At 57.7% G+C, this 13,521-nt stretch overlaps 1 protein-coding gene across 1 annotated transcript in view; it reads right to left on the reverse strand.

The window, feature by feature from the left end:
- NEK6 (NIMA related kinase 6) overlaps positions 1-13,315 on the reverse strand; it is a 68,336-nt gene extending 55,021 nt beyond the window's left edge. The window contains exon 1 of the mRNA XM_079791001.1: positions 13,190-13,315. The gene's annotated coding sequence lies outside the window, so the exon portion shown is untranslated. The remainder of the gene's footprint in view (positions 1-13,189) is intronic.
- Between the last annotated feature and the right edge of the window lie 206 nt (positions 13,316-13,521).

The following is a 13,521-nucleotide window of genomic DNA, read 5'->3' on the forward strand; positions in this document are numbered from 1 at the left end:
CCGGTGGCCCTGGTGACCAGCAGCCTTGAGAGAGCAGCGGAGTCCTGGGAGAGCCTGAGAAAAACTCCCCCATTCACACTGGGGAAGCCACTTTCTCAGACACCTGAGGCAAAGGAAGCCATCCTGGCCCGTGGGAGAGCTGGGACCTTGAGCAACAGGCACATGTTACATCCCCAGCAACCGCCTTGCGGGGGGAGAGAGACACTGGGGGGTGCATCAGTCCACCAGGCAGCCCAGAGACACCAGCCCCCGCCCCTTCGCCCCCGCAGGCCACAGCCCTGTCCATCTGTCTGCAACACTCGGACCAGTAACACTGAACACACTTTATTCACTTCCTGCTCATGACTGCCCTCCCCACCCAGCACGCCAGCTCCATTCTGTGTCTTCATGATGCGTTGAGAACAGTGCCCGGCTCTGTTGGATGAACGAATGACCAAGCAAAGCAGGAGGGGGCGACCTGTTTGGGGAGGGCGGCTCGGGGCTGTGGTTTCCCATGTGCCCCAGTGTGGAAGGTGCTCCTGAGCGTCATGGGTGCACCGAGCTGCAGGCCTCACTCCCCAGTGTCATTTATTATCAACACAAAAGTGCCGCCCATTGCTGTGTGCCTGTGTGCACAAGCTTCTCTCACTGGGTCATGAAAACGGCCCCACAGGCAGCAGCTGAGATGACCCCTCACTTTGCAGGTGAGAAAGCTGAGGGCCCCGGGGGAAGTGACAAGCCAAGGAGACCGGTGAGCAAAAGGTGGAGAAGTGACTTGTATCCAGATGTGCCCAGACCCCACTGCCTGCCTCCTCCATCTCTGGGCCTACGTGTGGCCACGGGGCTGGCTGGATCTCGGAGGAATAAAGCTGGACCTGGAGTCTCGGGACCCGCTCCCTGCCAAGAAGGGTGACTGCTCAGAGGCAGCGGCTGAGGTCTGGCTCCTGTCCCGTCCCCACGCGCATGCAGCAGACGGTGGGGGCAGAGGCTCGGCCAGGCAGTGACCCCAGCCATCCAGCCATGCCTGGGACTATGCAAAGGACACTGGCTTTGGGGGTCAGCTGGGCCTGGGCTCAACTGTTTTTAAACTGTGTGGCTTATGGCTTTGGACCGGTGGCTTCATTCTCTGAACCTCAGTTATCCTCATCTGGAAAATGGGGTCACCCCAGAGTTGTGAGGATTAACTATGGCAACACAGGTAAAACCCCTGGCCAGGTCCCGGGCCCACAGCAGGCACCGAACAACAAGCACAGCTAACTCTCCCGAGCCTCCCTCGTTCATGTTTCGAGAGTGGCCAGACACCCACATCCTGTGGCTGCCAGACCCCCAAGTTCAGGGCTGGGAACAGCGTGGGTGGCTGGTGGAATCCGAGCTCCCCGCCCTCTCTGATATCCAGGGCACCATCTGCTTGGCGTGCTTCCCGAGCGAGCGGGTCAGCAACCTTGTCATTTGATTTCTGACCCTTGTCACTCAAGGACGGGAAGTCGGAGGGGACGGGTTTGTCAATGTAACAACATCCAGCAACAACGTGAGGGATTAGATCAGGAGGGCATTTCCGAGGAGGCCCTGGGTGAGGAGGGAGACCGGCTGACAGCGCTCACATCCTGGGCCCGTGACAGTGCCTCGCGGAAGGACGTTTCCTTCAAATAAGATCTGGCTCCGAGCCCAGGGAGGGACCAGGTGCAGGGGCCATGCTCTCTGTGAAATGTGGGTGCTGCTGGGAGGAGGCCACAGCCCTCCTGTCAGAGCCGGTGCACATGGAAGTGACCAGCGCATCGGGCCTGCCCTCAGAAGGGAGCCCGTGCTTGGGGTTTCAAGGTCTGTGTTCACGTCTTGCAAGTCCTTGAACTTCTAAGTGAAGTCTCGTGGGACAAAGGTGCATGTGCTGGGGCTTGGAGCCTCAGCTCACCTGTGGCCAGCCTTCCCCAGGCAGGTTCTCGGCCGCCCGCTCCCCTCCCCAGCCCAGCAATCTCTGCCGCCCTCCATCCTTGGGGTCAGATGAGCTCACACACCCAGCCACAGGGTGGGGCTCCCGGTACCTGCGAGGGTCTGCACTTGCCCCTGGAGTGTCCCCGTGCCCAAGGGAGCGTGGCGTTAAACAGCTTATAAAAAACATGACAGGAGGAGAGACCGAGGAGGAAAGGAAAAACTTCTTTAAACAAGGGGACCTGCATTTTCATTCTGTACTGGGACCCACACATTATGTAGCTGGCCCTGCCTTCCATTTCTATGGCACCCTGACCCCTCTCCCCTGGCCTGGAGGGTCGCGGGGACACCCCCAGGCCTCTGCAGAACTAGACACAACCGGGTCTGAAACAGTCACCGCCTGAGAAGCTCCTCAGAACTCAGCGCTCCCCCTCCCAGCCCCCACCCAACAGGTCTTGTTCTTCAAACCCCTGTGGCTGGTCACTTATTCTATCTCACGGGCCAGGCCTGGTTCCCGGTGTTGGAGATGTGACCATCGGCCAGGACTCAGCGCGGCGATGAACCGGGCGGACTGATGATGGCAGGGTCAGGTGGAGGGAGCCCGTCCCGCAGAGCATCAGGGAGGGCGTGGAAGCCACAGCTCCTCCGGCTGCCACGTTCGGGCTGCCCTGGAAGGCTGGGGCGTGGGGTCAGCTCCGGGAGACGCAGGAGCCCCGCATCTGTAAGGTGGGCTGCCGGAGCCTGCAGGGGCTGTGTGTCTGAGCGTCCCCCGCCCGGCAGGCGCTGCAGGGGGAGGGCACAGCCCAGGCAAAGGCTGGGGCACAGACACTAACTGGGGGACAGTCTGCAGCGAACTCCCTTCGGGGCCACGATGGCTCTGCTGTTAGGTATGTGTTCCCTGTGGTTTCTATTCCCACCTGACATTCCACAGACATCCTTTCTGTGACTTAGGAAGTCCAGGTAGGACCAAGCACGGGGTCAACAGGGGGTGGCGGCGGCTTTTCTGATTTGACTCATCACCCAGTGACTGGAGCTCAGACTGCAGAGCAGAGCCACCCTGGGCTTGATCCTGGGCCGCCCCCAGCTGTGGGGCCTGGGCCCCATCGGACCTGCCCTGAGCCTCAGCTTCTCCTCCGTAACTTGGGGTTAGTAAGAGTCCCATTCTCGAGAGGTGTGCTGGAGTGACAGATGAAATGGTGTCAGTGAAGGGTGCAGCATACAGCAGGAGCTCAATACATGTCAGCCATTGCTATTGTCACGAAACCCCAGCACATCAACTCAGAAACCCGAGCATCGCCTGCCGCTTCCTGGGACCCGCGATTCCGCTCCCTCCTTCCCGGCATCTGCCAGGACTCGGCTTGAAGACTGACTGCTCGCTCCCCCATTGTCATGTCGCATCCGCCCATAAATATTTAAACAACATGTCATCAGATTATTATAACATATGATCTATAGCACTGATGTGCTGCAGTTCTGCGCATTTGGGCTTCGTTTTCAGAATATTGAGACATAAAATATTTATGTATTTAGCCAACCACGAGATCTCACATTCTGTCTCAGAATGCTGGGTGGTGGCAAGACGCTGAACTGAGACGCAACGTGTGAAGGGGATGCTTTGTTCTCACGTCGGTTCCTGGGCATCTGGATTGTTTCAGGCTCATGCCCGGGACCTCGTCATGTGGCCTGTGCACGGTGGCTGGCTGTGTTTATTACCGAAAGCGAAGGGACACAGACAAAAGACATCATCAGAATGGGGTGGGAATTCAAACCACTAGGAGCTGTACCATTTCCTTTTTTTTTTTATCTCCACGGGTCTGCGCACAGTAGGTGCTCAGTGAATGTCCATGGGGAAATGCATTAGCTCATCTGTAGCCCAAAGCACCCCCCCGGGGGCTGGCACCCAACACGGATTTAGTAATATTTGTCCTCCTGTTTTATTCTCTCCCCAGGGCCCAGGACCAGGCCAGGCATGGAGAGGGATCCAGGGAATGTTGCTGGATGAATAGCAATTGTAGGAATAAACGTGTGACCAGATAAATCACTTAATCAGCTAATAAATTCATGAAGGATAATGATTCACTGGTCCCATTACACCATACAAGACCCTCCTCCTGAGAAATAAAGGCTCTCCAGTAACCCGTGGTGGGTAGGCAAGGGGGTTTTTCTGGGTAATTAAATATCTCAACTGCTAACATTAGCACATCGCAGTGACCATATGCCCGGATTTTCCGCACTGTGCAATTTCAAGGATGCCACCCTTTACGCCCATTGGAGCATCCGGGAACTTCTCACACACCAGCGACCAAACAGCATCTTCCAAACTTGCCTCTTCTGCCCCCAAATGTCACTAGAATGCGTTTACAGACCACTGTCCTTTGAGAGTTTGGAAACTGTGGTCTTCGTGTGCCTAACCTATAGATGATCGATGTCTGAAGAGCTGGGATGTCACAGAAGGAGGCGCTAACCAAAGGTGTTAGCTTGCAGTAAAAGTATCTTCTTTGCGTGGTTCCTAAACATCATGCTGTCACCCTCAAGAGCAGACAGCTCCCACCCTGGTCCCAGCCTCCACACAGACCGAAATCCAGCCCCGTTTCCTCCTGGGTTAGCCACGGAGGTTGGTGTTCGAAACAAACACCAAAGGCCACTCAAATTCCTGCGGGAGACGAACAAAGGAAAGGCACGCCACCGAGGCAGGTACGCCACGTCTGCACGTGAGGTCCGGCTGTAACTACATCCGCTGGGACTCGGCGGGACCTGCCAAACTCCCGGGGTGGGCTCCCTCTCCCCGGCTCCCTGGCTGCCATGTGGTGCCCAGCGGCCCACCAGTTAGGGAAGCGTTTCCTTTCAGCCCGGGAGTCCCCGTGCTCTGGGCTGGGCGGAATCCGGGGTCCCGCTCATTTGCCACACAGCAATGTCTGTGCCGAGAGGAGCCGTGGGAGGGTTTGGCCCCTTCCCCTCCCTACGCAACCCCCAAAGGAGATGCCCTCTAGGAAAGGACGTGTGCTTGATAGAACATGTAACTTTAAGACGAGGCACTTGCCCGTTCCAGCCCTAAGCCCCTCCCATACAGACCCTCAGGAGCAGCCGGGGAAGAGGAGGGGCGGAGGATGGAGACCTGTAACCCTGGGAGGTACAAGCCCTTCCGGACTTCCGCGCTTCCTCTTTGGAATACCTGGAGGATGGAGCCTTCCTCTAGAAACCTTCTCTGCACAGAGTCAGACAGGCACCCCTCAGCCCTTCACTGCCCGCTGGGGGGGGGGGGGGGCAAAGTTTGCGAACAGATTCAGTAACTTCATATAAACATTCTCCGAGCATCCGGCCACTGAGCACGTCCCATCATGAGCCAGGCACGGTGCTGGGCACCAAGGACACAGCTGTGGTTCACAGACCAAGTCTTACCCTCATGGAGTTCAGGGTCTAGTCTGGGAGGCAGAGAACACACATAGGATGCCCGGGAAGGGGAGGGGCCCTGGAGAAGAATAAAGCCAGGCCAGGGAATGGAGGGGGAAGGGAGGAGGGACTTGTTTTGATGGCGGCGGGGTGGGGGGTGGGGGGCACGTCTGGTGGGGTCTCTTTGGAGAAGTGACTTTTGTCATGTTCTGAATGAAGGCTAGGAGCAAGTCATGGGAACTTGGGGGAAGGATTTCCAGAAGGAGGGAGAGCAGTGCAAAGGGCCTGAGGGAGAGTGTGCTTGCACGTGTGAGGAAAAGTGAGGGGCTCCCTGGCTGGAGTAAAGCCACAGAAGGTGCAGGGACCCCACTGCTCTTGCAATAAAGACCAAATCTCGCCCAGGTCCGGTCGCACCTCAGCAGCCTTCTCTTCCACCTATGCCTCTGTTTTCTGTGGCTGACCCCCCCCCCCCCCCGCCTTCTCTGACATAAGACAAATGCTCTGCGCTCCCTGAATGGCAGCTTGTCACATGCTGCTCCTCCAGCTGCCCAGGGGGCCCTCTCCAGGCCCCGGGCCCGGCCCCCGACTCACAGTCCACGTCACAGGCACATCAGATGGCAGCCTCTGCCCTGGACTCGTCAGACCCAACCCCCACATGCGGGTTCCTCCCGCACTCATGCTAATGATATCGAAGCACCAGGTATCCTGGATTCTGTTTCCTTGTCCATAAAATGGGCATACTGGTGCTTACGTCACAGACTGGCTGGGAGGGTGAAGGCGTCCATGAGGGGTTAGAGTAGAATGTAGCACGTGGTAAGTGCTCATACAAAGGACCCATTGACGGGCTCAAAGGCTGAGGAAGTGGCCGGAGGTCCCTGGCTTCACACTGTTCGGGGTCTGCCCACAGCCCGGGCCCCGGGCCTGCTCCAGCACCCATTCCACAGCCCCACACCCCGCCTCACTCGGCGGTCTTCCTGCCCTTCACCCCTGCCCTCTCGGGTCTCCGGGCCTCAGGTCTCTGCCTCGGCTGCCCCTCCCTCCTGGACGTCCTCCCACTTCCCCCGAGAGTGAGTCCCCAAAGATGTTCACTGCAAATTACCTACAAGGGAGTCGTGACACACGTGTCCCCCCCAGCTGGTGGCGGGCCCAGGGGTGGGGTTGTCAGAGGGTCTCTGAGCCAGCTCCCAGCACCATGCCTGACCCAGAATGTTGGGACGTGTTTCTTGAATGAGTGAGTGAACCGACAGCCACATACCAGCCAGCGTGGGTGTGTCTGTGAACAAAGAAAGAGTCCACTCAGCCGGCTCGGCACTGAGCGGTCTGTGCTTCTGCAACGAGTTCTCACCCACAGCCCAGGCCCAGGCCCAGGCGCCGCCACCAGGGCCTTGGCTGAAGGCTGCAGCGTGGTCTGGCTGAAGCCACGGAGCAGCCACAGACGCCACGGAGACCTCAGGCTGGGGACAGTCTCTCGGGGCCTCAGTCTCCCCCTCTGTAAAGTGAGAGGCTTTCATGCTTCTGATTTTTAAGCACCAGAACCTTTTATTCTACTACACCCCCCAACCCCCGCCAATAACATGAAATTAACCATTTTAAAGTGAACAATTCGTGGCATTTAGCACATTCACAACGTTGTGCAACCGCCTGCTCTACCTAGCTCTGACACTTTTCATCGCCCCGAAAGGCGTCCCTGGGTCCGCCATTCAGCCAGCTGCTCCACTCCCCCAGCCCGAGACCCACCAATTTGCTGTCTCTAAATGCATGGATTGTGGATATTTCATATAAGAACCTTTTCTTTAAAAGACTCTGGTGCAAAACCTCCTCATGTAAAACGTGGTGGGAGGCGCGCTGTGGCTGAAGGCAGGTGTGGGTCCCCGCAGCCCTGCATCCTGGAACGCACGCCCCTCATTCAGAGTGGCTTTTCAGGGGGAGATTATCCCAGGCCCTTTCCTTTCAGAATTCTAACCCTAAAGTTGGAGTTCTAAGGCACGTCACCCCAAACAGTGTCCAAGAACCAAGGGCCTCAAGCCTGATGTTACTGACCCATTTTCCGGATGAGGACGTGGAGGCTGTGCCGGAGGGGGGTGACCAGCAGGCGCCGGACTGAAAGATCTCCCGAGCCGGCTGGTGCTCCCCCCTCCCCACACACACCACGTGGGCAAATTCCCGCAGCAGCCGCCTCGGGGGGGGGGTGGGGGGGGGGGGACAGCCATTCCCTGGGGACAAGGATCTGCCTCTCCCTCAGGAGAAAACGTCAGCCTGCGGGAATCCCGAATGGCTTAGTCCGTGCCAAACCCGCATGGACTCCCTCGGGCCTCCGGCCGGGGAGAGGGCTGCTAGCTCTCTTCTGACCGAAGGCTGCCTGCCCCGCCTCGGGGCCATGACAGCCGCCGCTGTCAGCACAGACCTCCGGTGGGGCTGCCTTGCTTAATAACGCACCGTGGCCAGCGCGGCTCAGGGAGCCTCCCGAGACCCTCCAACCCCAAGAGGTCGCACCCAAAGCACGTGCCAGGCTCACTTGTGTCGCCTGGCAGGGGGTGGGTGGAGAGGAACGAGAAATACTGATTTCTAAACGTTTTCCAGAGACGCCCAGGGCCACCTGACATTTAGATCTTGCCTCTTTCCAAACTGCTGCTGTCTCCACCCCATCGATTTTGAGGGTCATTGATCATAGGAAGGTACTTCAATGACACCCCCTTCTGCCTCGTTCAGGGCCTCAATACGCAGATGCTCTGGACAAAGAGACGACCGTGCGGCCCCGGGCGGGTCCTTGGTAAGGAAACACTTTCTATGCCGTCTTTCGTAAAAACTGGGGGAGCGAGCGGCAGGCACGGGCCAGGTGCTCCCCACACGCCGAGCATCGTGTATGCATCACTTCACAGGGTGCCCCCCTCCGGGACGAATGACTGGCTCCGGAGTGGTGCCAAGGCTCAGTGCTTAACTGTGATGGTGGGCGAGGGCCTCCCCCTCGCCGGGCCCCAGTTTCCCGTTTTCTTCTCTGGGTTGTGAGCCAACTGAATTCCTCACCTGCAGCTCGAACCGATCGTTTGTCCAGTAATTCCAGCTGGGCTTCGGGGGCAAATCCCAACTCTGCAGGGAGAACGGGCCTGAGGGACCTCAACCCAGGAGCCTGGGCTCAGGAAGTTCTCCGTAAACGGCCCTCCGTGCACTGGGGTCAAATGCAGCCCCCTCCCCCGGCCCAGTTTTGAAGTGTGAAGGTTAAACAACTCCGGGGAAAATGCAGGCTCTGAATGGCGGCTTCCCTCCCCCTTCCCCGGCCCGAATTCCTTCACACGCTGTGGATTCCCTACATAAAGCCCCTTTTTCTTCTCTATGAGGTCACCATCACGCAGATGTCTAAGAGAAAGAAAGAATGGCTCCATGCGGATCAAGGCCGTTGGAAGTGAATGCATTTCAGATCTGGCTGTGCCACCACCTTTCAGTTCCGGGGGCCTCTCACTCGCCCCCTCCCCCCAGACCGAGGCCCCCCCTCCCCCGCCCCCCGCCGCCCCACTGAGGGTTTGGAGGGGTGCGGTGATCCTGCCAGTGGATGCCAAGCAGCCTGGCTCTAAGACTGGTCCTTTGCCACCAGACCACCCGAGAAGTTGTCTGTGGAAAAATCCAGAATTGGAGACGGCGGCGGAGGCTGTGTGTGGGGGGGTCTGTCTCCACACAGGCAAGTCCTGTTAGAGGGACAGATGTCAAAATGCTCGCTCAGGTTCCCAACTGAAACATCGCCGGAAATTACACCACCAGCCAGCCGACCGGCCCTAATGTCAGCTCCTGTCTGGGAGCCGGGCCTGAGAAGGCTGTCAGTCTGGTTCAGTTTCAGCCAAAGGAAGGCCCTGTGTGTGTCACCAGCTCCAAGAGGAACGAGCGAAGCCACTGGCCTGCTCATTCTCTCTGCAAACTAACGTTTTCCCCCAAAGCTACCTTGTCACGACCCAAGCGTCAGAAATGAGAAGATGGCCAAATACCAAAAAGCCACCGAGGGCCCCTGGCCAAGCCTGGCTATCGGCTCATACCGGCGCCATTTCACGGACACTCGCGGGGTGCCCAGACCACCCCCAACGCCTGCTGCACCCCGGGCGCCCTCCAGGTCCCCTGAGCTCCGCAGCCTGGTGCCATCCGGGGTGATGGCCAGGGAAGGGCCGTGGCATGTGCACGCCGCTTCCTTAGAATGACGTCAGGGAAAAAAGAAGATAAAAATGTGGAAACAAGGACTATTTTTACCTCTCCAAATCACAGGCCAGACGGGAGAGAAATCCATCAATGCCAGAAATGTGGCTGAGCCTTCACTCAAGATCTATTATTTCACACCTTAAATTAACGCATCTCAAAGCAATTTGCAAATGTTCATCAATCTGCAGAAAGTACTGGGAAGGGAGAGAAATACCTTTTCCTTTCATCACCGGAGGACACTTTACAGGGGCACCACACACCCCAAACCGCACAGGTCCTCACGCAACACATTCCTTTCAAGTACCGTGTAGTATAAACCCAGATATAAATGGAAATGAAGCAGGAGAAGAGGCAGGCGCGGGGCTGAAATGGCCAGTGACAAGGGAGCCGTTCAGAGCTGAGAGTCAGGCCCCCGGGAGTCAGGCTCCACCATCAGGGGTCGGAAGGCTGGGCTCTTCCGGATGGAGGGCAGTGTCCCAGCTTGCTTCTTTCCCACAGGAGCCTGGACGTGCCAACCTGTATTTAATCTCGCATGACTCACCAGGGTCCTCATTCTCCGCCCTGCAGCTCCTTTTCTTGGTCTGACCGGAAAAGAGGAAAGGAATATTCTTCTTCTTTCTGACAATTGTTTTGACACTTCCCTTCTGAAAGCAATCTTTGGCACTTAGCGAGGAAAGAGAAATGTGAATGAACTGTAGCCCTTTCTATCTGACGGCGCTGGCCCTGGGCATCGGTCACCTCCCCCAGAGAGGCCACAGGGGACGAGGACGGAGGGTGGCCTTCGGGAAGACCTCTCTGAGGACAGCTGGGCAGGAACCTAGCATGACTTAATCCACTTGTGTTTTTGTTTTGCGTGTTTTTGTTTTTCAGCAGAAAAGCAGGACCAAGGCACACAGACCTGGTTGAAGGTTAAGAACTTCAACTCTGGAACCAGAGGCGTGGATCCTGACTTTGCCATTTGCCAGTTTATGACCCTGCCCAAGTGACCTCACCTCCCGTGTCTTCATCTTCCCCTCTACGATCAGGATAACAATCCTGGACCTTAGCCCTGGGCCAGACACTGGACACAGCGGCTGTCACTTTCCAGGTTCCGCGGGAAGGAGACTATGGGCTCTGCTCAGCCAAGATGGGTTCAAATCCAGGGTCACAACCAACCGCATATTAGCACATGATCTTCAGCATGTCATTTAACCTATGTGTGCCTCAGGCTCCTCATCTGCAGAATGGGCATCTTAACAGTTCCCATATCACAGTGATGGTGAGTAGATTGGGTGAAATAAAGTACTGAAAGGACCCTGGCTGGCAACCGGTATGCCCTCAATAAACAAACAGCGGCCATTAGTTGTAGTGCTCGTTTCATAATATTATGTACAACATTTCATCTCTCTGCGCCTCGGTTTTCTCATCTGTAAAATGGAGATAATAACCGCCTCGCTCACGGTGAAAACTAAATGAGTGGATGTGTGTAAGAGCACTCAGCACCCAGTCCGTGCACCTTTGGAAGGCAAATGTCACACTCCTGATGCTGGAAAAAGGATCGGGGGAAGTCAGACAGGGGACAGGATTCTGTTTCTACCTCCTCTTAGTGGTCCCAGGACACGGCTTGACCTCTCTGAGCCTCAGTTTCCTTGTGCAGATAAACCCAAAAATCTGCAGCATGACTACTGGGAGGGTTCTGGGCACACAGTGCGTGCTCCATAAATGTCACTTCCCTCCCCCCGCCCCTGCTCCTTCCTTGCTCAGAGCCACCAAAGGGGCCACTTGGCAAAGCCAGGAGCACCTTTTCGTGAAACCCGAACAGCCCTGAAACCCAGACCAAGCCAGGCTCACGTCTGAGACGTTCGTTTGTGGAGAGAGAAACCACTTCGCAGTCATTTTCGAAGCAGACAGGACGGCAAGGGCTGACAAACCACAGGGACCATTTTAAATCCTGGGCCTTTCTTCTGGGAAGTTAGGCAAGAACCTTCCCAAATGTTTGCCCGTGGGGCTCTCTGCCAGGGAGTGACTCATCCACAGCTCCCACAGGCATATTTTATTTGGGGGTGGGGGATCGAGGGAGGGCCCAACCGTGATAGGGGGCGGGGAGGCAGCATTTCCAGCAAACCCAGAGGTGTGTGTGGGGTTTTTTTTTTTTTTTCTTTTCATTTTTTAAGACACAAAAAGAAAAAGAATGTGGGTCTTTTTTGTTTCCTTCCAGGTTTTGTTTGCTGAAAGAAGACGTCCAAAGTTCACTCGGTGAGCTGCTGAGCTGGGAGCAGGCACTTCCAGCCGCTCCGCATCCCTTTCAATGAAATTCTTCTTCCATGAACGCCATGGTTTTCAAACGCGCCTCGAGGTTCCCCTGCACGTACAGCGAGCTCCACAGACGACATTTTCCCTCAGAAAGGCGGGCTGAACTCTGACAATTCAGAGAAACTAGGGGGCTCCAGAGTTTCTAAAGTTTGCCTTAAAGCAATTAAGACTTTCGACGGGAGAGATTTTCCACACGTATAAAGCACAAAAGAATTCAGTCAAAACTGTGAGGACAGACCTTGGAAGGGTGTCCCAAGCCGGCTGTGACCAATCTGTTACTGTCTTGGGGGCTCTGGGAGGCCGGGGCTGGATACAAACCAGAGGAGTAGCTTTCTATTTAGCAAGGTAGGCAGAGAGCTGCCCAGACTCAAGACGAGTGTTTGGGGACCCCTGGTCTCCCCAGGGCCAGCCTTGCTCCCCCCTCCCAGCCCCCGCCAGGCCTAGGGGAAAAGTTAAAATTTGCCAGGGCCAGAGAGGGGCAAGAACAAAGCTAGGGGAGCCAGAAGGCTATCTAGGAAGAACTGGACACAGGTCCCCCAGGGTCAGGCCCACCACAGCCCGGCCCAGTCTGTTCCTCCTGGAGTCCCTGAGGCTCCGGCCAGTGACCCTGCCAAGGCTTGGCTCTGAGGCCACCCCTCTGCCAGACCCAGCCAGGCTCTGTGGGTCTGACCTCTGGCCCCCTCATTCACCAAGCAAGGCCTGGCACCAACTGGGTGACCACACCAGGCCTGCTTCTCTCCAGGGGCTCCCTGGCATTGGGGACCAGGCGGGCACATCACACCATAGTCCTGGTGGGCGCGAACGGGGACCCTCAGCCTTCCTAACAAACATATTTGCACACTCCTGTACACTGATTACACACTCACACCCACACATGAACACTTTTGTTCTCAGAGGCTCATGAATACCCGAACAAATCACTTGCGAACGGTCATACACGTGTACTCCCTGAATCCACACATACTCGGTCACAAAAATGAGACCTTAGCTGAAGCGCTTGGCACACTCCTTGGCACATAGCGAACACTCAGTAATCGGAGCAATGGGAGCCATGTCCATGCCCGCCCCCCCCCTCCCCCATTCACTCCAAACCACACAGGCCAGGCACTCCGATGTGCACACGCACCAACTCTGCCTGAGGCACCAACACACACTCCTGCGAACACAGCCTGGGGGGGCAGACGGACACGCACGCTTGGGCGCCCGGCCGCGGACACGCTACACTCAGACTCACGCGTTCACACGTGCCCCGACCTCACACGCGCACACCCGCCCGCTCTCCCCCTGCGGAGCCTGGGGCGCGCGCCGCGCGGGCACGCGGACCGCCCTCGGCCCCAGTGCGGGTGACGGCCCCGCGGCCCGGCCCCCGCCCCTTCCCCGGCCGCGGGCCCATCCAGCTGGGTCCCGGCCTCAGGCCACTCACCGGCGCGGAGGACGGCGCGCAGGGCGCCAGCGGCAGGCCCGAGTCGTGGGTCCGACAGGAGTTGGCGGCGCCGCGGCCACACGCTCGCCCGCTCGCTGTTCCGCCGCCGCCTGTGCGGGCCGCGCGCGCGCGCGCTCCCGCCCCTCCCCGCCGCGGGGCCGCGCCGCCCCCTGCGCTCGTGCGCGCGCGCCACGCAGGCTTGGGGGGCGCCGGGGCTGCCGCCTCCCCACGCTGAATCCCTCCACACTCCCAAGAACTTTGGAGGGCCGGGGACTCGCTCAGCCCAGGCGCCCCTCCCCATTTCAAAGACAGCGTCACTGAGGCCCAAACGC

This window comes from Cnephaeus nilssonii (genome assembly GCF_951640355.1).
Source record: "Cnephaeus nilssonii genome assembly, chromosome: 14".
In the NCBI taxonomy this organism is placed as follows: Eukaryota; Metazoa; Chordata; class Mammalia; order Chiroptera; family Vespertilionidae; genus Cnephaeus; species Cnephaeus nilssonii.